This window comes from Hypomesus nipponensis, chromosome 2 (assembly GCF_054491055.1).
Source record: "Hypomesus nipponensis isolate SF chromosome 2, ASM5449105v1, whole genome shotgun sequence".
Lineage (NCBI taxonomy): Eukaryota > Metazoa > Chordata > Actinopteri > Osmeriformes > Osmeridae > Hypomesus > Hypomesus nipponensis.
In genome coordinates, this window is record NC_140362.1 from 6,956,642 (window position 1) to 6,977,115 (window position 20,474).

Here is a 20,474-nt window from a genome sequence, read left to right on the forward strand (position 1 = left end):
AACATTTTGCCGTTTGACTTCCTACGAGTACTGTCCTGTAAACAGCTGTGGAGATGTTTTTGTTAACTACTACACTGTAAAAAATAAGAAGTTGACACAACTTAAAATGTTAAGGCAACAAACTTCAGCAAAATTCTAAGTTGGGGGAAAAAACTGAACTTTTTAAGTTTTGCTTGTGAGTTGGTCCAACTTTCAATTTTAAATTTGCTTAACTTAACTGCAAGTTGTGGTATCTCACAACAATAAATTAAGGTAACTTTAAAACCTTACTTATCTCAACCTAGCTCAAAGTTGCAGTAGCTTATAATTTAAAATTGGGAAAACTTCAAAACCTTACTTATTTTAATTAAACTGTAACTAAAATAACTGCTGTGCTCTATTTGCAGTAACTCATAACAATACATTGTAATGACTTTAAAACCTTTCTTATCTCCACTCAACTTCCAAGTTGCAGTGACTCATGATTGTGCTTTGTAACATCTTTAGAACCCATGGTTTGCACATGCAAATAATCATATAAAATGTATTGATTCAAAGCTTTTTTTTATTCAACTGTATCAAATGCCGAGAGCCATAACTGACCCAATCAGGCCAAACAGTACATTTAAAATGTTGCAGCAAATGCTATATGTATTAAAATACTGTCTGTGCATCAACAATTCACACAATGAAATCCTTGAAATCCAGACAAATACAGATGTGTGTACAGATCAAACTACACTTTAAAAAAGTGCAAAAATAAACATCTGTCTGGTAGCAAACTAAAGCAGAGACAAAATGCTAAATTTCATGTACACTTGAACAGATATTAATTTAATTTTTAGGTAATAATTTTTTATGTGGTAAAAAGGCTTTTTTTCTACTCACCCCACAGTACAAAGCTGACTTATGCCACAGCTACATGTCCCCAATCTCCTTATAGTGACTGCACTCATCGCCATCTCCATAAGGGAACAGACTAACTATGCATAGGTAACTCATGGAACCCCACTTAAAAAATGCTTTACTATTTAAATAAACATTGTTGCCTGGACAGAAGTAGTTGTGGATGTCAGTTAACATATTAGTTTTTTGTTTAGTTTGTTTTTTTACTTAAATACTAAGTAACAACAGCAAGGTTAGATTACAGTCCACAATTGGGCAGCAAGAACATTAACAATTAAAACCTGGCCCAACATTAGAAGAAGAATCGGAATTGGATTACAGAAGGATTTTGTTTTTGAGGGATCTGACTCTTGCAGAGAGATCTGTTCCAAGCTCCAAGAATACCTTCTGAAATGTTTCGAAGGTGTACCTCAGTTCCTTGGGAAACTGAATGTTTAAGGCATATATCAGTCCACAGAGCAAAGCAAAGGCCGTTGGCAGGTCAGGGAGGTCTTGTAAGAAGATGTCTTCTTCTAGAACCACAGCTACATTTGTAACTCTTGCAGGAGCCATACTTTGATCATCTTCTATTATAGTAAGTATCCCCACAATGAGGCCCTTTGTCTGCTCCTCTTCCGGGTCAGTATCCTTGTGATGTCACACAGGAAAGACAAACATATGATTAGTATGTTCAAACTGAACATACTGACAGACGTTTTACAAGCTTTGTATTTGTGCTTTTACTTCTTCCCCTGATGCAAAGTTGCATTCTCACCAGACAACTCCTGAACAGCTTCTCGTGACTATCACGGAGATACAGAGGAAGGCCCTTCAAAGCTGCAGCCTGTCTGTGTGCTGTGATGTCATTGGTCTGAAACACAAAAAGACGGATGAAAAACATTAAAACAAAATCTAAGTAACATGCAGAAAAGCCAAAAGCAATACGCAAAGGGATTGGCCAATTAACAATTTCAGCAGAAACCTCTCTACCTCGCGCACCAGCTCAGGCTCCTTTCCCGCCAGCGAGGTGACGTTCCACGTCCCTAGAGCTAGCTTCTGCAGCTGAGGATCAACTGGGAACCATTGTTATTTTTCTAAATGGTAGGTTTTTTGAGCCACGCTTTGTCTGGTCCTTCACCTGGAACCTGTTTGCCTTGGGTGACCCTACCAGGGGCATAAAGCCCCCGACAACATAGCTTCCAGGATCATTAGGACACGCAAACCCCTCCACCGCGGTAAGGTGGTGACTCAGGGAGGGGTAACTCATAACTTAAATATATAATGCTTTTTAACTGCTACATGTGCCACTTGGTTCACCTCCTAGTCGCTACTTTTTCTGTACCTTACCTTTTCTGTACCTTAGGTACAATGGGTTAATTCTAATGTTACCTCTTCATCCAGTCCCTTAAGGAGTTGATCCATCTCAGACGGAAAAGCTGCCCTCCTAGACCGATAGAGTCTAAGCAGTCCTGGAGTGTGCTGAGAAATGGCTGCTCTGAAGTTGTCTAGTAGGTTCTTGTTGGTGATCCGATAGAACTCTGCCTGGATCTGTTGCAAAATTGACAGCAATTTCAATTTCAACACCATTCTTATGTTAATGTGATTCTGTGAGCAGAAGTAACAAAATCAAGATTTACTTTTTGCACAGACTCAATCAGGACCACATTATCTTTTCTCAGCTTCTCACCTCTGCCTCGCAAAACAGAGCAGGCCATCGTCCTTGAACCTCTGACACCATAGGCTGTAGCTCTACAATCTCTTTGCGCCTCAGCCATCTGTTGCTTTATGAGGGCAACATTCTTATTCCTCTTCTGTAACTCCTCAACCAGAGCCAGCCTTTGCTCCTCCAACGAGTCATCAGTGTGATTATCTGGATGGTCAGGGGCATGGTTAATCTCGCCTCACTTTGGTCTCTTCAAAGAAGGCCCTGCACCGTCACCATCACTCCTTGTTTTCCGATTTAGATTGACCTCAATACAGCCTGCCTCACAGAGCTTAGACCTGTAATTACCCAGTTTATATTTGATGCTCATTTTCCATCCATCATACCCCATACCACTGCCGGGTTCTCGAAGGCATGGGTGCTTACTGACGAGAGCAGAAGCAACTGACTCAATCTGGTCTTGGTCAGGATAGGCTTTCACTTTGAAAACTGCTTGAGCAATCTTGTCCAAAATGTCCATTTTCATGTCTCTTGTCATGCTGATGCCTCCCTCTGTTGGTCTTTTCAAAAGTTTCATTGCCTTTGCGTAACTTAAGTTCCACATCATAAGAGAAGGCTGGAATAGGAAAGGGAGAAGGCCACTCTATTACACTTCGCAGATTCTTGATAAAAGTAGAGGGACTCTGGGGCAACCCACTTGTGGATATGCTGGCTGTGTCCAGGGATGAGCTTGAATCAACCAAGGAGTCTAGCAGAGTGAGAATAAGTGGCTCATCCCAAAGAAGGTGCAAGATGACACGTTCAGGTGGCAACTCAATCATAGTGATTAAAATTACAGAGAGCGTTATTAAAGTCTGGGTCCTCGTATTGTACTGTGAAGTTTCCTTGAAGTTCAAGATTTTCCCGAAGAATGTTTTTTTAAATCTTCAACTGATTCAGGTACTTCAGGAAGCACCACTTTCCGAGACATTGTCGGGGAGATCTTCACAAGCAGTAAGAGACCCTGTGTTAGAGGAGACAAAATAAATAGAACAGAAGGTTTAGTTTGCAGAAGCTGTAAACCAAGTAAATTTTTAGCAAAGGGTTATATTGGCTCAGTAATACCTGTTGTGTCAGTTTATAGTCTGGTAAGACTGTGGAAGAAATTGTGATTTCCTGTGTGCTTACATTAGTCACTAATCAATAGAACTAGTCATTGGATACTAGTTAGTATGTTCTCATGTAAGCTTGCTATGAATAAGAGTAGATTGTGTCTGTGTCAGGGTTAATAGATGTTCGTGATCAGGAGAAAGTACTGGGTAAGCGTTCCTTGTCATGACTACAAGGAGAGCTTCAACTATGAACTCTCTAGCCGGAGAGTGGTCATGTGTTGAGAGCTGCGAATCTCTTTCTCTGAGACTGTTGTAACGTCATTATTGCCTGACTGTCACTATCTATGTTTACATTCTTGTGCCCTATAAAAGATGGTCCTCCAGCCTTCAGGGCTGAGAGAGACTTGATTGAGACCCAAGTCTGGTGTTGTGTTGTCATTTATTGTCAGAGGTCTGGTTTTCTCTCCCAATCTGCAGATTGATAAATACTTATTAAAATCCAGAACTCAACTGAACTTAGTCACTCCGTTTATGAAGAGACGGACAAAACACTTTCTTCATCAATACTATGTTAGAAATGTGTTCAAATGCTTAACTAATCTTTAAGACATACCATTTTGCGTCCCTTTACTGGAGCAGGCACACTTTAGGAGTCACCAGCACCTTGCCTGCCACTGTGTAGGCAGTCAATGGAAGATAGCTGTTGAGAGATTCAGGATCCAAGATTTGAGTGTCTGAATATATGTTATTCACAAGCTCAAAGGACCTCAAATGTTCCAGGTACCAAGATGTGAGCTTTTTGCCAACAAAGCTGACTTTTCCCGGGTTAACTACCATGGTAACTATTTGATGGAGTTCTGGCAGTCCACTGCAGTGTCCAGCTGATATAATCATACCCTCTGCATATCGGGTCCCATGCAAATAAATGTCTTTAGAAAGGGACAAAGTCTCAATATTTTGATATTTTCTTTCAATCACTGTGCGCAGGACAGCATCTAGGGAAGATGTCTTGATTTCAGTTACTTTCTCCACATGTAACATTAGCTTGATGAGACTTTGATTATCAAAGTGGCATGCCATCATCTGCTGGTGTTTTGAGGACAGCGTAAGAAGCACATTTTTTAAGTTATGAACATCATGCACAGTCTTCTTAAAAAAAACGTGTTTGGACTCAAATCGCATTGTCCATAAGTCCACCAATGGACCAAAGCGGCGTAGAAGGTAGGGATAATGTTCAGCAAAGTGGTGCTTAGGGCGCAAGCGAAAATCTGGAAAAGTATCTGTGAGCAGCCTTCTATGATCAACTTGATCTCCAAGTAGTGCAATATTTCCTCTGAAAAAACAGGTGAGACAACGATATCAACTATTTATTTGAGGTCCATCAAGATTTCCCATGCAGGTTCTTGTTCTGGGATGCTCTTTCCAATGAAAAAAGGGAGGAAGCGCAAAAGGGCCCAATTTTCATGGCCATTGCCACCTATACTGCCCTTTTCAAAACATGCTTTACTAATCGTCTTTGGCCTATTCACCCTGTCTGAGTATTTGTAAGGAAATGAAGATATGCTATTCAGTCTGTCCAAAGTAATATAACCTTTGGAAATCAATTTGTTTACACACAAAGACAGTTCTACCGGAATAAGACCTTCAAAGAAGTCGTGCAATATGTCTGGAGGAAAACCAGTTACAGGATGAAAATATGACAGATTACTTAAAACACATTCCCTTTTAACACCATTTATATGAGTAACATTTTCATTTTTAAGTTGCACCCGGAAATGCATTATGCTGTTCATTGGTGCGTAGCTGGAAATCAGAAATTTCAGTGGTTGCTATTTCACTGCGACTTGTCAAACAAAATCGACAGAACTTGTTTACACTAAAGCTTTCCTGAAAACCTGCAAGTCCATGAGCTCCTAAATTATCAGCACTGACACAAAATAATCGAATTTTCACATAGCTATCAAGAGTTTGAACAAATACTCCTACTTGTTCAAGTGACTTTAAATCCTTAATTAATGGACCAAAAAAAAATTCGTAACCAAACTGCTTCACATCAGAAGTCTTTCCAAGGAGGGCTAGATGAATTGAATGTAAACTGGAACGAAACTTTGAAGGTAGATTAAGAACCACCCAATAAACTGCAGTAATCTTGTGAATTTTCTTTGATGTCCCTAATGGGTTGCACAATTCAAAATCATCTATGTAAAGCCCTAATGAAATGTGCCGCTCTTGTTCTCCCAAAATTTGATTTTCTTTAAAATGATGGCCATCTTGAAAAGACTCGTAATGCCATGGTAAACTCTCCCTATTGAAAGCAAGCTTTTCCAGAAACTCTGCTCTATTGAGTAAAAGTTCAATAACCTGACTTACAGAAACATAGACAAAGGTTTTCCTTGAAGTTCTGTCATAACACAACTCAGTTGGCTCAATAATGGAGAAATGCTCTCTAAAATATTTGTTTCTTCTAAAGTCAGTTGATAATGTCCCTTTTACTGACGTATAAATAAGAAATGGATTGGTTTGAAACACAATGTTGCTTATTTCTCGAACAATATTGTCCTCAACTTCAATGTTGTGTTTTGACTAGACCTCTTTCAGAACCGCAGATGTATGGAACTTGGACAATGACAAAATGTTATTAAATTCTTCTATTATCGACTGTATTGCGTGTTTAGACACATTTAACATACATTGCATACGTAGAAAAAGGGACGCTAGTTTGTGCTCGAGTATTTCAGCATCTACATTCTCTAAACACACAGCCTCAACGTTTTTTGTAGAGTCTAATCCAGTACTGGTCAATGAGCATCCAGTCTCAGCTGCTTCATTATTTTGTTGGTCTGTTTCATTAGACTCAACAACACTAACTACCCTGACAGTTGGCAGAAAATATCTAAGTGTATGATTTTTATGTTTCCGTGAAATGTGACCAGTAAAGCTGTTAAGGCGGTTTGTTTTAAAGCTGCAGCCTAAGAATGGGCAACTAACGCTCTCTTTGTTTCTGAGGTGATTATGCAAATGATTTTAAAACTTTCTTTCTTCAGCAAATGTCTCTAAACTCACACAACCAGCAGGAAAATGTACCGTTTTCTTGCCTTGGGACAGTCCTGTGTAGTCTTGAAAGGTGGGATTTTAATGCACCAAATGTTCTAAAAGTGCACACGCAGTCTGTGTGGATGCAAGGCCAGGCTGTTCCTCTGTGATACAAGCGGTGGTGCTTCAAGAGAACAGCTTAAGTGTTGGTGAATTTACAGAACTTGCACTTCATTAATGTCTGAAAATCTGAAAGACAAAGAAGGTTACACTATATTGTTAATAAGAAAAGCAGGCATATTAGAACCATAGATATATATATACACTAGATGTCTTACGGCGGCGTCTAGAACGTCCGCACATGGCGGCCATCTTGCCACAGGCAACTCGCTCACCCATAACATTGTGTTGACGCTACATGTACTTTTTAAATGACCATAACTTGCCCAATTTTCAACCGATTTTTAAACGGTTTGGTTTGTTATCAACGTCAGAGATGTCGCTATTCCACTGCATACTTCTATTCAATTTTTTTAAAATTACAGAATTATTCATAAGTATGCAGTGGAATAGCGATATCGCTGACGTTGATAACAAACCAAACCGTTAAAAAATCGGTTGAAAATTGAGCAAGTTTTGTCCACGCATCTAGCGTTAAAGGTTAAGCAATCGAAAGCCAACCCTGTTAGAAATTAGCTAGCTAACGTTCCCGCCATTACAACATTTTAACTTACCGGTCTGAAAAGACTGTTCCGAAGTTTAAACGGTAACGTTAGCTAAGTTACTTGCTTAGACAAGTAGCCTACCTCATTTATCTGGCTAACCTGCTAGCTTACGATTAGCCGAAGCTAGCAGCGAGTGTTAGCTTTGGGCCAAACTGTGTCAATAAAGTAACACTGCCTACTTTATCCAGTCATTTATCACACACAATTTATATTTTAAATGAAAAACAGGTTTAAACTGTGTGGGCCTATTGTAGTGTGCTCCATGCAGCTCCCCTGCAAACAGCAGTGCGGGATATGACTATCTTCAACTTGGAGTTGGCTTTCCCGCATTTCACAACAAAGACATACGAGTTATCAGAACTTTTGCACTTGTTGTTGAGCATATGCCAACTGAATGATGTATTTTGTGATGACTTACTAAATGCCGTTGAATCGTACAAATTTACATTTTTGCTGGAGCGACTTACATTTTTTAATCCAATATCAATACCTTATATTTTCAATTCTTAAAAACTTAAAATACTTTTTCATGTCAACAAAATTAAGTTGGAGTTTTTACAGTGTAGACTAAGCTACAGCGTTGCAGTGAGCTACACTGGTTTGAAACCACAGGTAATGATAATTTCACCCACAAATCGTTTACTTGTAATCTAATGTCATAATAAATCCTACAACAAAAATGTATTTGTGAGGAATGTCAATGTAATTTAGGAATGTAGGAATGTAATTTTAACGATTGAAAACAGATGCATCATAGACCGCTGTAGTATGTGTTGCCCGAGCAACAGAGGCTAATGTCATGATGCTAATGCTTCAGTGAAATAGTAGTCTACTGTTTACGAAAGTAGATGTACTTTCTTAATAATATTAGCTTATATTGTACATTACACATTACAATTGTGTGCAGTGGCGTTTTTATATGTAAAAAAATTGGTGGGGCACAAACCATTTCAAAATATAGGATACATACCATTAAAGCTACGAAACTCCCTCTTGCTACTGATGTGTTTATTTAACACATCAACAAACAGCAAGGCTCCACAAAACACTTTTAACGACAGAGCGACTTGCTTCTACCAGGTGTTGTAGCCTACACAGGCCTACTGGGGAGACCTTCTTGTGTAATTGCTCTCCTTCTCTCACACACACATGTAAAATGACCACTGTCATATTTACAAACCTAAATTAGGAATGCAACCAAGCTCAGAACCAATTTGCCTACAGGGCCATACCCGAACAGCAATGAGCTCAACACCACTGACGGCCCTAACAAAGCGGAAAGACTGTAACGAGTGTTTCACTTAACACAATAGAATGAAGCACACTGACACATGAGCTATATTTCAGAGGTAAAAATTATATTAATTTTTATATTTGTTTTCTCTATTACCTCTGTTTTATTTTTCTTAATTTGTCTTCTTAAAAAAAAAATCATAAACAACTTTGAACGGTCAATAATTCAATGACAAGAAACACACAAATATAATAATACACAAATCAAGTAGAAAAACTAATGTAGAAACCCTCATTCTAACCTTATCAATTAGATTATTATATAAAACAGCATTTGCAATAACCAATTTTGTGATATATAACGTCCCCAAACAAAATCAAAACAATTAATCTTCTCGCAATCAATTTATAACTACTGCATTTAATTTAAGGTTAGTAAATCAATATTTCTTCTATCTTTCTTCTCAGTAGGCTGTCATCTTCTATTTTCTCATCTCTCATCCCGTCCAGTTTAGGTAGCCGCACGAGACTCCTACTTTACCGCCTGCAACCCAAAAAATTCATATTAACCCACAGCACCAATTAGTTCAAGTTCAACTGACTCAACAGAAGGCCAACTGTCATTGTCTACTGATTCCAACTGACACAAGTCCGTCAAATGCAGTCGGTCTCCCATTTGGCTGATCCCACCAGCCTTTCTTACAGACAGGATTATAAAATATGCTTTCACTCACCAAGGCTGAGGGCTCACTTCAAGAGAAAGGTGGCACGGCGGTTCTTCCTATGGGCAAACTTTTCTATGACTTTGGGAACGAAGTCTTGTAGCTGCTGAATCAGCTGGCTTTCGATGGCCAACGTGGCCAATGCGTTGAGTCGCGGCTGTCCCATGGTGTTGCGGGTGAAGGTTTTTACTCTCTTCAAGGTGGAAAAGTTCCTCTCTGACTCGGATGTCGTCATAGGAGTTATTATTATTTTCAACAGAGTGACAGTCTCAGCAAAAGCTTCCTCTAGGTTGTTGTCGTGGATGGATCGTAAGAGAGACAGGGCCGTCTTGCCAGTGTGAAGCTCAGTGTGGCGATACAGAGTGGTCAACTCAGTCTTAAACTTTTCCTCGTTTCCTAGAGGCCATAGTTTAACTGCACAGTCAAGCTCAGATGTAGGGAATGACAGGACAAATTGTGGGAAGAGCGAGCTGTCAACTAGCTTGGCAGCGATCAAGTGGTCACTCTGTGAAAACCTCTGCTCCACTTGGGAGATGACTGTGTCGCATGCCTCCTTCATCACCGGCGCTGTGTTGGTCACTCGTCTGCCTGGATCGTCTGTTCCATCGTGAACGGTGGCAGCCCATTCAGCCGTTTGCTTCCGAATGTCCTAGACATTCTCCTTGAAACGGGTGAGCGCACTCCCAATCCCAGATGCATCGATGCTACGTTTTAGCAGAGTGTTGTATAAAACATCAACTTCTGGCATAAGGAAGGAAAAAAATTCCAGCAGCTGCAGAAAGGCTCGGTCCCGGAGTTTTTTTGACAGGCCGTATGCCTCACTTATGGTGGCCTCATCCCATCCTGGTTGTGTGCGTATTCTCTCCATACACAGGAGCAGCGCAGCGCGGTTTTCCCAAACTGCATTGACTGTTCTGCTTTTAAAGTTCCATCGTACAGCTGGTGGCCTTGGGATGCGTCTCTGTGTTGCTTCAGCAAGTGCCGCAACACGTTTTGGTGCGCCAGAGAAAAAGGTGGCAAAAGCTGTTAAATCTGCAAAAAACACCTTCAGGATGCTCATCCTCGCTGAACACAGTTGCTGCAAGGTCAGGTTCAGCTGGTGAGCATAGCAGCGAACAAACTGGGCATGTGGGTATGTCTCTCTCATTAGCGTCTGTACTCCTCGGACGTTTCCACTCATTACAGCCGCACCATCATAGGTCTGAGCGATCAGCTTTTCTCCCAGCTTCAGTGGTTCCAGCTTGATGCTATTAGAGAGGCCAAGTCCAGTTTTGTCCTTGACTTCCACAAACTCCAAAAACCTCTCTGTCACTGTGTAGTCAGGCAACATGTATCGCAACACAACCACCATTTGGGATTTACAGGAGACATCAGTTGTCTCATCTGCCTGTACGGCAACAAATGATGTCTCGTCCAATTGCTTGGCTATCTCCTCCTTGTACACTTCATACATGATGTCTAGCAGTTCGTTTTGAACAGAGCTAGATGTCCCTTTGGGCTGAGCGTCATAGTGCCTCTGAAGTCTGGAATCACCCTCACACATGGTCTTGAATATACATCTGAAAATACCAGGATTCAGGGAATCCGCCGACTCGTCATGCCCCCGCAGTGCTGTTTCACATTTACACACAGTTGAATACAGGTTATGATCCGACTGAGAACGTACCTGTTCTCTTCGACCTGTTTGTTATGCTGCTCAATGGAGCGTCTGTATGCGCTGTCAACTTGGGCTGCGACATTTACCCTTCCAAGTAAGCCCAATTTCACAGCGTTGTCCAGATGACTCCCACTGCTCTCATGTTTGGCAATTCTCTTCGAAAGATGTTTTAAATCTTTGTACTCCGTCCTCGACCAAATACCATCTCCACCAAATAGGAGACATGGAAAGCAGAAAAGTGCCGTCTTTTGAATGCTAACCGTTAGCCACTTTTTCTTTACAAACCACTCCACATTAAACCCACGGTTAACTTTACCAGCAGCTTGAGTAATTGCAATATCCCGTGGCTGATGGGCACCAAGTCGCTTGATTTCAAGCTTCTCCTCCAGTTTGAGTGTTTCAAACCGGTGCTCAAGTAGGAAATCAACTGTATTCATTTTATAAGCTCGCTGGGACAATCTACTCGATCTTCTTGCTGACTAATATCGGCGCCAAACAGACAATGTATATATATATATTTTTTTATAAAGGTCCAATAAACACTAAAATGAATTTTCTGTCTAGTAGTTGATGTGTCAGGCTTCACAGGGTTAGAGCTAAGCATCTGGGGGGCCGTTTCAATAACTATATGGGGCCCTATACCCACATAAAACATAATAGAGCAGAAAAAGCAAGGATTCCTGTTGGCTTGTATCAATGGTTTATTATTTTATTATGTGCACTTTAACCTTCATGAACAGTCAGCTCAACATAGAAATAATCCAACCTTATTTGATTAAAAACATATACATATAGCGTTTTATGTTGTTGGAAAAAGCCTCGCCCTTTCACGCACGGCAACTTCACTGCTTAGCTAGAGCTAATTGATTAGCGCAGTATATTTTCAGCTGTCTGGACTGACTCAAACATCCCCTCAACTTGAATTATTTAACAAAAGCAAAGAACAAAAGTGTCTGACTGACACTGAACCGAACTTAGACTACAGTACTGGGTATCATAACGATGGGCTCCGCGTTTCAGCACCGTGGACATGCAGGTCACCGGGCGCAGGGTTAGAGCTAGCTCTACTGTACAGATGCTGGACTAAAGAAAGAGGTCCATTTTGGTAGACTAAGAAGAATAAAAAATAAGAATAAGCTTTTCTTTTGTTGTCCGATATGTTTCGTTTTTCGGCACCACTGGCATACATATGTACGTTTCATTTATTTTCCTGCAGTGTAGTATTTCAACAGAAGATCGCAAAAAAGGACTACTCGCTCTTCTTCTTGCCGACTAATGTTGGCACCAGACAGACAGACAGCTGAAGGTATGAAATACAAGATGACGCTATAGTGGGGCTACCCATAGATATATATATACACAGTGTTTATATATATCTATGGGGCTACCGGCTCTCTGCCCCACTTGGCATCAAATTCGTGTGATCTACGTCAGTGTTTCCCAAAGACTGGGTCGCGACCCTCGGGTGGGTCGCAAGACATTTTTTGGGGGTCGCCTTGTCACGATCTGCATCTCTACCAGTGGCGATTTCTTTAAGACTGCAAATATAAAAAACTGCAAATATTTACTATTGTGTTAATGTATACTCTAAATTGACACCTTGTGTTTCTTTATACAGTAATAAGTTATTTATGTTGTAACCTGCACAGCATTGATTAATAAGAAAAAGAGAAGCGGAACTAATTAGTTTGAGTGGTGTTGCGCCCAGTTTTCGCTACGTGAGGGGCTCCGCCCTCCCCTTCAGACAACATTTGGGAAGAGAAAAGCAAGCTTCTGTTTCTATTCCTGCTAATACTTTTCTGTATTTACCAGGTCAGTATTTGGTTGAGAAGTCAACAACTTACCGATATAAAGATAAACTTAATGTATTTCTTGGTGAAAAGTATTGTTGTAAACAAATTTTAATGGTCAATGATGAGTTCAAAATACCAAGTTAGCACCGCACCTACCGGCATGTTCTGTAAATAGCGACCGTTGTGGCGAGATGAAAGGATTAGCATTATATATTTTTACAGCTATGTTTTACACGCTGGGGTCCTGAGTATTTGACCAACGTTTAATGTGTTTGAATTTTGATAACTGTTGTAGAGATGCTTACAAAAAGAATGCACTTAGTTAAATGTTATAAGGTGTTCTTCCATGCATAGAGCCGACTGTGAATATCACCGCCCCGTGCTAGTTATTGAACGTGTTAGTGAGGATTGTCCTAACCTACTTGAAGGAAATGATGACCGAGAGTACAATAATTGAGTATACATTTTTTAATTAGTGACTAGTAATGTGAAACAAACTTGATGTGAAACAAAGGGGAAGAAACCATGAATGTAATTTGATTGAAACAATGGACAAAAATCACCATTTAAGCATGTACAATAAAGCACTATAGGGACAGTTGGAATGTTATGTAAATGTGATGTAATAAAAGAGAAGATTTGGGAAGAGAAAAGCACGCTTCTGTCTCCATTCCTGTTAATACTTTTAACAGTTAGTTCAGAATCAGCTACGTAGTACGTATTCGTGCAGGTCAAATGATACATTCTTTCTCATATATTCCCGTAGCATGGGGCTGCTTTGAACATTTTTTTTTTTTTCAGTGCTTCGAAGTTATATGTTAATTGGATAAATGCTGCGATTATGTCCCGCCCACGGACACTCAGCGTCTCTGGGGGTGAATGGAGGAGTGGGCTGGCCTGGATGCTTGCATTAGGCGTGATGATTGGAGGGTCTGTCGAAAGACTGCATCTACTTTTGATTGACAGCGATTTTGTACTATACAAAAGTTTCCGAGGCTAATCAAGTTCAGTCCCATCGCAGATTTTGCAACTGTAGTTAAAAGACAAACTGCTGCAACATATTTCTTTGTATTTGCTTGACGAAATTGCTAGCCAATTTTCATCATACATTTCATACAATTATAGACTACGTTCCTTGTTTCAGTTTAACCTAATTCACACATTTCCTTCGAGTTTAATAATTTTTCGTTTGATCGTTCGTTCATTCATTTAGTCATACAGTAGGCCAGGCTATAGTGTCGTACGAGTGAACTATCCAGTGAACTAGCAAAATAAATGGAAAATGTATATGATGTAGGCTGAAAATTAGCTTCCCCTATCAGCCGCCAATGAACTCTGCAATATACTGCAACCTACCTTTCAGACACATGAGGGAGCTAGTAAAGAGTCAGCGAATCATATATGCCTGCCCTGAACAAGTGTGCCTGCAGCTAGGTTTAAATAGATTTGAGAAATGCTTGCTTGGTTGACCAAAAAGAAGAGTAATGATGAAATATCAGCAAATGTCGGTGAACTTCAGGAAAGCGAGAAAAGTCAGGAGCCAATCCGCTATGAAGCTGCGACGAGTGTTAGCATTGAAAATACAGAGGGTGTATGTGAAAGTGAGGCTAGCATTAACGCTGTTGTAGCGCAGGGATCGGAGCCTGCTGCAAAGAAAAGAAAATTGGCGGCAACAGCAAGGCTGTACAAAGACTATTTTTTAAATTATGGCTTTGTAAATTGTGCTGGTCCTAGCCAGGATGCAAGGCCAATGTGTGTCATCTGCAGCGAAAAACTGGCGAACGAGAGTCTGAAGCCATCTAAACTTAAGAGACATTTAGAAACAGTACATCCCGATTTAGTGGACAAACCGTTAGATGTCTTTCAAAGAAAGGTACAGGAGATTAAATCATCTGCAAACGTTCTCCAGAAAAATGTCACATTAAATGACAAAGCCCAACTTGCCTCTTACATGGTTGCCTACCGTGTGGCCATTGAGAAACAGCAACACACTATTGCTGAGAAATTAATTTTGCCTGCAGCAATTGACATGGTTAGCGCTGTCATCGACGAGAAGTCTGCTGAAAAATTAAAATGCATCCCCATGAGCAACAACACTGTCTCCCAAAGAATACACGACATTGCAGACAACCTGGAAGAGCAGCTTGTTACCCGACTCAAGACAGCAGGATGTTTTTCAATACAACTTGATGAGAGCACTGCCGTCTCGGATTGCACCACCTTGCTGGTTTATGTCAGATATGTGTGGGAAAATGAATTTATGGAGGACTTGTTGTGTTGCTTGAATATTCCTACTGGAACCACAGGAGAACAGATATTTAGTGTATTGAACGACTATGTGGTTAAGTGTGGACTTGACTGGGGCAATTGTGAAGGCGTAACAAGCGATGGGGCTGCTAATATGACAGGCAGGAATAGCGGAGTTGTAACACGAATAAAGGAGGCAGCAGGCAAGGAAACTACATGGAATCATTGTTTCATACACCGCCAGGCATTGGCATGCAAGGGCATACCCCCCGCCCTCGACAAAACACTGAGTGAAGTCATTCGCGTTGTAAACTTCATTAAGGCCAGTGCACTTAACAACCGGCTGTTTGATCAACTGTGCACTGACATGGGAGCAGAACACACGCACTTGCTGTTTCACACTGAAGTACGCTGGTTGTCCAAAGGCAGAGTTCTGACCAGATTCTATGAGCTTAGACATGAAATCCATGCGTTCCTCATCCAGAAAAAGTCCGCTCTTGCCGAATTATTCAATGATGATTGGCTTCTCAATTTGTCTTATCTGGCCGATATCTTCTCATCCCTCAACGACCTGAACTCGAAATTACAGGGACGCAACGACAATGTTTTCCTTAATTGGAAAAATGTCCAGGCTTTCCAAAAGTGCTTGAAGCTGTGGCTTGCACGACTCAGAAGGCCAGACCCAAGTCACTACATGTTTCCCACTGTGTTGAAGCACGTAGAAGAACATGATGTTGCGGCCACACAACTGAAACACCTATCTGCGCTCATTCAAACTCATCTTGTTGCGCTCATTGAGAACTTTGATCGCTATTTTCCAACAGAGAGGTATGCCATTCTGAATGACAAAAGGTGGATCCAAAATCCCTTCCAGTTTGAGAGTCCTGAGGCTTTGCTTGAGTTGACGCTTAAGGCCGATTTATACTTCTGCGTCTCTGTTAACGGACAGACGCACGCACGGAGTCGGACGGATTGGTTGAATTTATACTACTCCGTTGGCTCTGCGTGTTGAAAACAATTCACCACCAGAACAGTAGATGACGCTGCACTGCGATGCTAGCTAGGTTATCGAAAGGTCGGAGCAGATGAACCATTTCATCAATAAAATAAGCACATTTTCAGCAACTACACTGCCCATTTCTCGTCACATTTTAATTCAGATGCTGATTTAAATGTACTGTTTAGCTGAAATAAGAGTTGTAAAAACTTACAACAATGGCGGTCAAAGGATTCTGTTCTCTTGTTGGTCACGGCAGCCCCGCCCCCACCCCTGACGCAAACGGTTCTTAATACGGACCAATCATAGCCAAGGGGTATCCGTAAAAAGACGCACGGACAGACAGACAGTCAGGAAAATCAGAGCCCTCGCAGAGCTCTGCGTGGACACGCAGAGGCCATTTTTTGACGGAGGGGGCGTTCCTCGTGTGCGTGTGCGTAAAAACGCAGAAGTATAAATCGGCCTTTAGTCCTGCAGAAGAAACCGAGTTGTTGCAGCTCAGGTCCTTTTACGACCACATACATGTGTGAATTGGGATTTTCTGTGCTCACAAAAATGAAGACAAGATACAGAAACAGACTGAATGCTGCGCCTGATATGCGTGTAGCGCTCTCCTCATGCACCCCGGACTGGAACACACTACAAAAACGCAGACAGGCCCACCTATCTCATCAGTATGTTAATGTTGAAATGGTACAACATGTTTTGTATAATTTGTAATCTTTTGTTGAAATCTTATGTTGAAAAGAAGAAGAAATTGGAATGTTTTTTTTTTAAAGCCTACATTTAATATCCAAATAGGCACTTATTGTATATACCTTCTTTAAATATTGCTGATCCAATTGTTCAGAGAGATGTGATCACTCAGTTTGAGATAGATTATTAACAATGGCAGTAGGCCTACAAGTTCTGAAATAACAATAAAATATCATTTATAAAATAACAATAAAATATCCTCATTAATGGTCAAATCAATTTATTTCGTGATTTACGGATAATGTCTATTGGTTTGGGTCGCGAAGGCTTATGACTTTTAAAATATGGGTCCCCAGAAAAAAAGTTTGGGAAACACTGATCTACATTGATGGATTAGAATTCTGAGCATACGTATTAATACTTTCCCACGTCCAATGTACATTGCATTGTAAGAGAGGGGCTAGCCCCACCACGCTCTTCTTTTTGCCGACTTTGCCAATGTTGGCGCCAGAAAGATAGACAGCCAATCAGGTCTGAAATACGAAATGGCTGTGGTGGGGCAACCAGCTCTCAGCCCCACTTGGCATCAAATTTGTGTGATCCACATTACATTACATTCTGAGCATGCGTTTTAATACTTTTCCTCGTCCAATGTACATTGTATTGTGAGAGAGGGGCTAGCCACACCAGAGCCCCACCTTCACGATTAGCCTATGCTAACTCGAATCGGCAGAACGCAGTCTGAAGCAGCAAGGCAGGAACCAATGAACATGAAATAAAATCCTAACACAAACGAATGAAACAGAACAATTTAGGAAGATGCTATATTCATAGATAATATGAATATTATCTGCCCCTAATGACCAGTCGCCACATTGTGTGTCATATCATGAAGTAAAATGAGCAAATAGTTATCACCCAGGCCTCTTTGCTTGTGGCGTTTCTGCAGCTGCCTTGCAGTAAAGCAGTTATCTCCCAGAAGATAATGAGCTGCTAAACTAATGTTCTGCTTGAGATAGTCACGCGAGTTTTCGTGACGTTAGTGACGTTAGTGACGTCAGTGACTGTGGCTAGCAAGTTAGCCACCGTTAGCTTCACTTTTCGCCACAAAAACTTAATTTATACTTAAACCGTGCAACGGAACGTAAATCCCAATACAAGCAACTCAATCGTTACCAAGAAGACGTCCATCAGAATGGAAACTTAATGTTACAGAGGACACAGGACTGTGCCTCCTGTGAGGTACAAAGGAAACTTAACACTACAGAGAAAAACAACATGGTTACCTGGAAAACTGTATGATCCATAATGTTGTCCAATACTATGAACACTTAAAATTACCCCATTCTACTAACTAATTAAAGTGCAACAACATGTTTTGACCAGATGATTAACTTTTCTTTACATCGACAATTACATAATCCCAGACAATAATCTGGTGTTGTTAGAAAATCCATGATTCTCAGTGGATTTTTGTTTTACCTGACAATTTTAAGACCTGTTGTAGGAATGTGGACAGAAAACGTGATTGTGGCATGTGAAATGTTTTTTACTGTACAAGAATAAAGGCCCTGTTGTGGCTGAGAAGATAAAAATAATTGTCTTCTGAATAATTGAATTGAACTGAATAATTGTGGACAATAGTACTAATATTATTAAATCAATGTATATACAATATTAGTTTAATTTAACAGTACTTTACGTTTTCTTTAAAAATCAGCGGATACCTTTATGAACAGTTAGAGGACATGACACAATAGACAGGGTTGTGATAACTGTAATAAGTTCTCATCTCACCAAAGTGGAGACAGTGTTGTGGTTGAGAGATGAAAATGAGGTCCAGCAGTGCGTTCTTATCAGTGGTTGCATTAGTAATGATTTGTGCATATCCTCTGGACTGGAAGAGCTCAAGGATTGGCTTAGCAGTGTTGGAGAAGAGATTCTCATTGAAATCACCACAGACAATGATGGGCTGACAGTCTATGATCTCCAATGAGTCTAGCAGGCTCCCCAGGTTAAACAGGAATGATCTTACACTGTAGTCTGGAGGTCTGTACACAGCTGTGATCAGGGCACTCACTGGGGCTTCTACCTTCAGAGCCACAAACTCAAGATCAGTTACATTATGTACATACTGTTCCTCACGCACTTGAATGTGGCTTTTCACATAAACAGTAACTCCACCACCACCTCTGTTGGCTATTTGTTGAACATTTGTGTAGGAAAGGTGTCTGTTGCGTTTGAACATGTTGTAGCCCTCTAAATTGAGACTCTCTGCAACAAAGGAACCTTGAAGGTGAGTTTCTGTGGGACACAAAACATCTGCAAGACACAGTTCATGATGGCTCCTGATATCATTGATGTGAGAAGGCAAACCTTCCGTGTTATGGTGAACAATGGTCAGAGTGTCACATGGGCTTGATGTCTGTTTGATACGAAGAAGAGGCATCATGTCGTCCAAGTTGACTTGTCTCATGGTCTCGAGGGCTCCAGTGATTTCTGGGTTGGCATAGATTTTACTCTCATCCTGATCCAGCATGTGCAGTCCACTGAGATAGGTCACTCTACTGATAGCTGCGTAAGCCATGCCAGGTTCAAAAATGTGTTTCAGTGACACTACAGCTGATGTCTTTGTCATAGCCTGAACCTTGTGTTTCGTACAGGCAAATGCAAGTCTAACAGGAAACTGTCTGCGTACCACTCCTTTCCGTTTCAGATTGTCCTCTGCTCTCTCTATGTACACTAATTCATCAGAGTGGCTTGGTGCTCTATTACGGTAATTCCTTCCAGCGTTTTCATCATCCATCTTGAGCCCAAGCATAGTGACATGTGCAACACCACTTTGTTCTTAGGTTATTACCCTGACTAGTGTCGAGAAGGATCCATTCACCAGTCCTTGAGACACGTCTATGTTTCTGGTGAGCATAATTCGAGCAACTTCGGCTACGCTTAGTGTATCTGGTAACTCATTTCTGTTTCCTTTGTATTGTTTGTCTTGTCGAGCCATTGTTGCAGTTCGTGGGTCCTTCTTATAGTCATCCGGATCAATCTGGGTGATATTAGAATGGAGCAGAGCTAATGTTGCTGAGTTGTGAGAATCAACCTGTTTCTTAGTTGCAAAGATGTGCAGGACATCAGGTGGACAAAGTGATGGTTCAGTGATAGTCTGTGACAACAAGGCTCTGTCTGCTTGAGACAACTCATCTGACTTTCCTTTCACACGGATCCGGTTTAACATCTCTGCAAAGGCAACATCATCCTTCTGCCGCATAATCTCAGTCAGGGTGATTGTCTGAAAGTGCTCCTGCCATAGATCAATCTCACACGGCTCGTACACACAGAGGGTCTTGGACTGTCGAACTGGTGGTAGCTGATAAAAGTCTCCAACAGCTATCACTGACATTCCTTCAAAGGGTCTGGGGCTACCTTTGATCTGTTTCAGTCTCGCATCCATGTAAGCAAACAGGGGCTTTGACACCATGGACACTTCATCAATGATGAGGATTTCAGCATTTAAAAGTTCTGATCGGACTTCATCCAGTTGGTTACCAAGTCCTTGAAATAGAGGTTTCAGACTTTGTGGAAGCTTGAGCAAAGAGTGCAGCGTTGATCCTGATATATTAAAGGCTGCAGTTCCAGTGAAAGCTGTCAACGGGACAGTGGGGTTTGATATGTCAACCTCCTCAGAATGGCTGGGCTGTTTGCACAGTATCTTAGATGCCTCTGAGTAGATGCACTTATTGAGATGGGACT

The 20,474-nt window shown here is 41.0% G+C and overlaps 1 pseudogene across 1 annotated transcript; it reads right to left on the bottom strand.

Moving 5' to 3' along the window:
• Window positions 1-591: 591 nt before the first annotated feature.
• On the bottom strand, window positions 592-2,997 carry LOC146300618 (uncharacterized; annotated as a pseudogene). The gene is made up of 4 exons (XR_014729458.1): window positions 2,552-2,997; window positions 2,254-2,412; window positions 1,640-1,735; window positions 592-1,512 (listed from the first exon to the last, which is right to left on the bottom strand). The product of XR_014729458.1 is annotated as an uncharacterized LOC146300618 (transcript).
• Window positions 2,998-20,474: the final 17,477 nt, after the last annotated feature.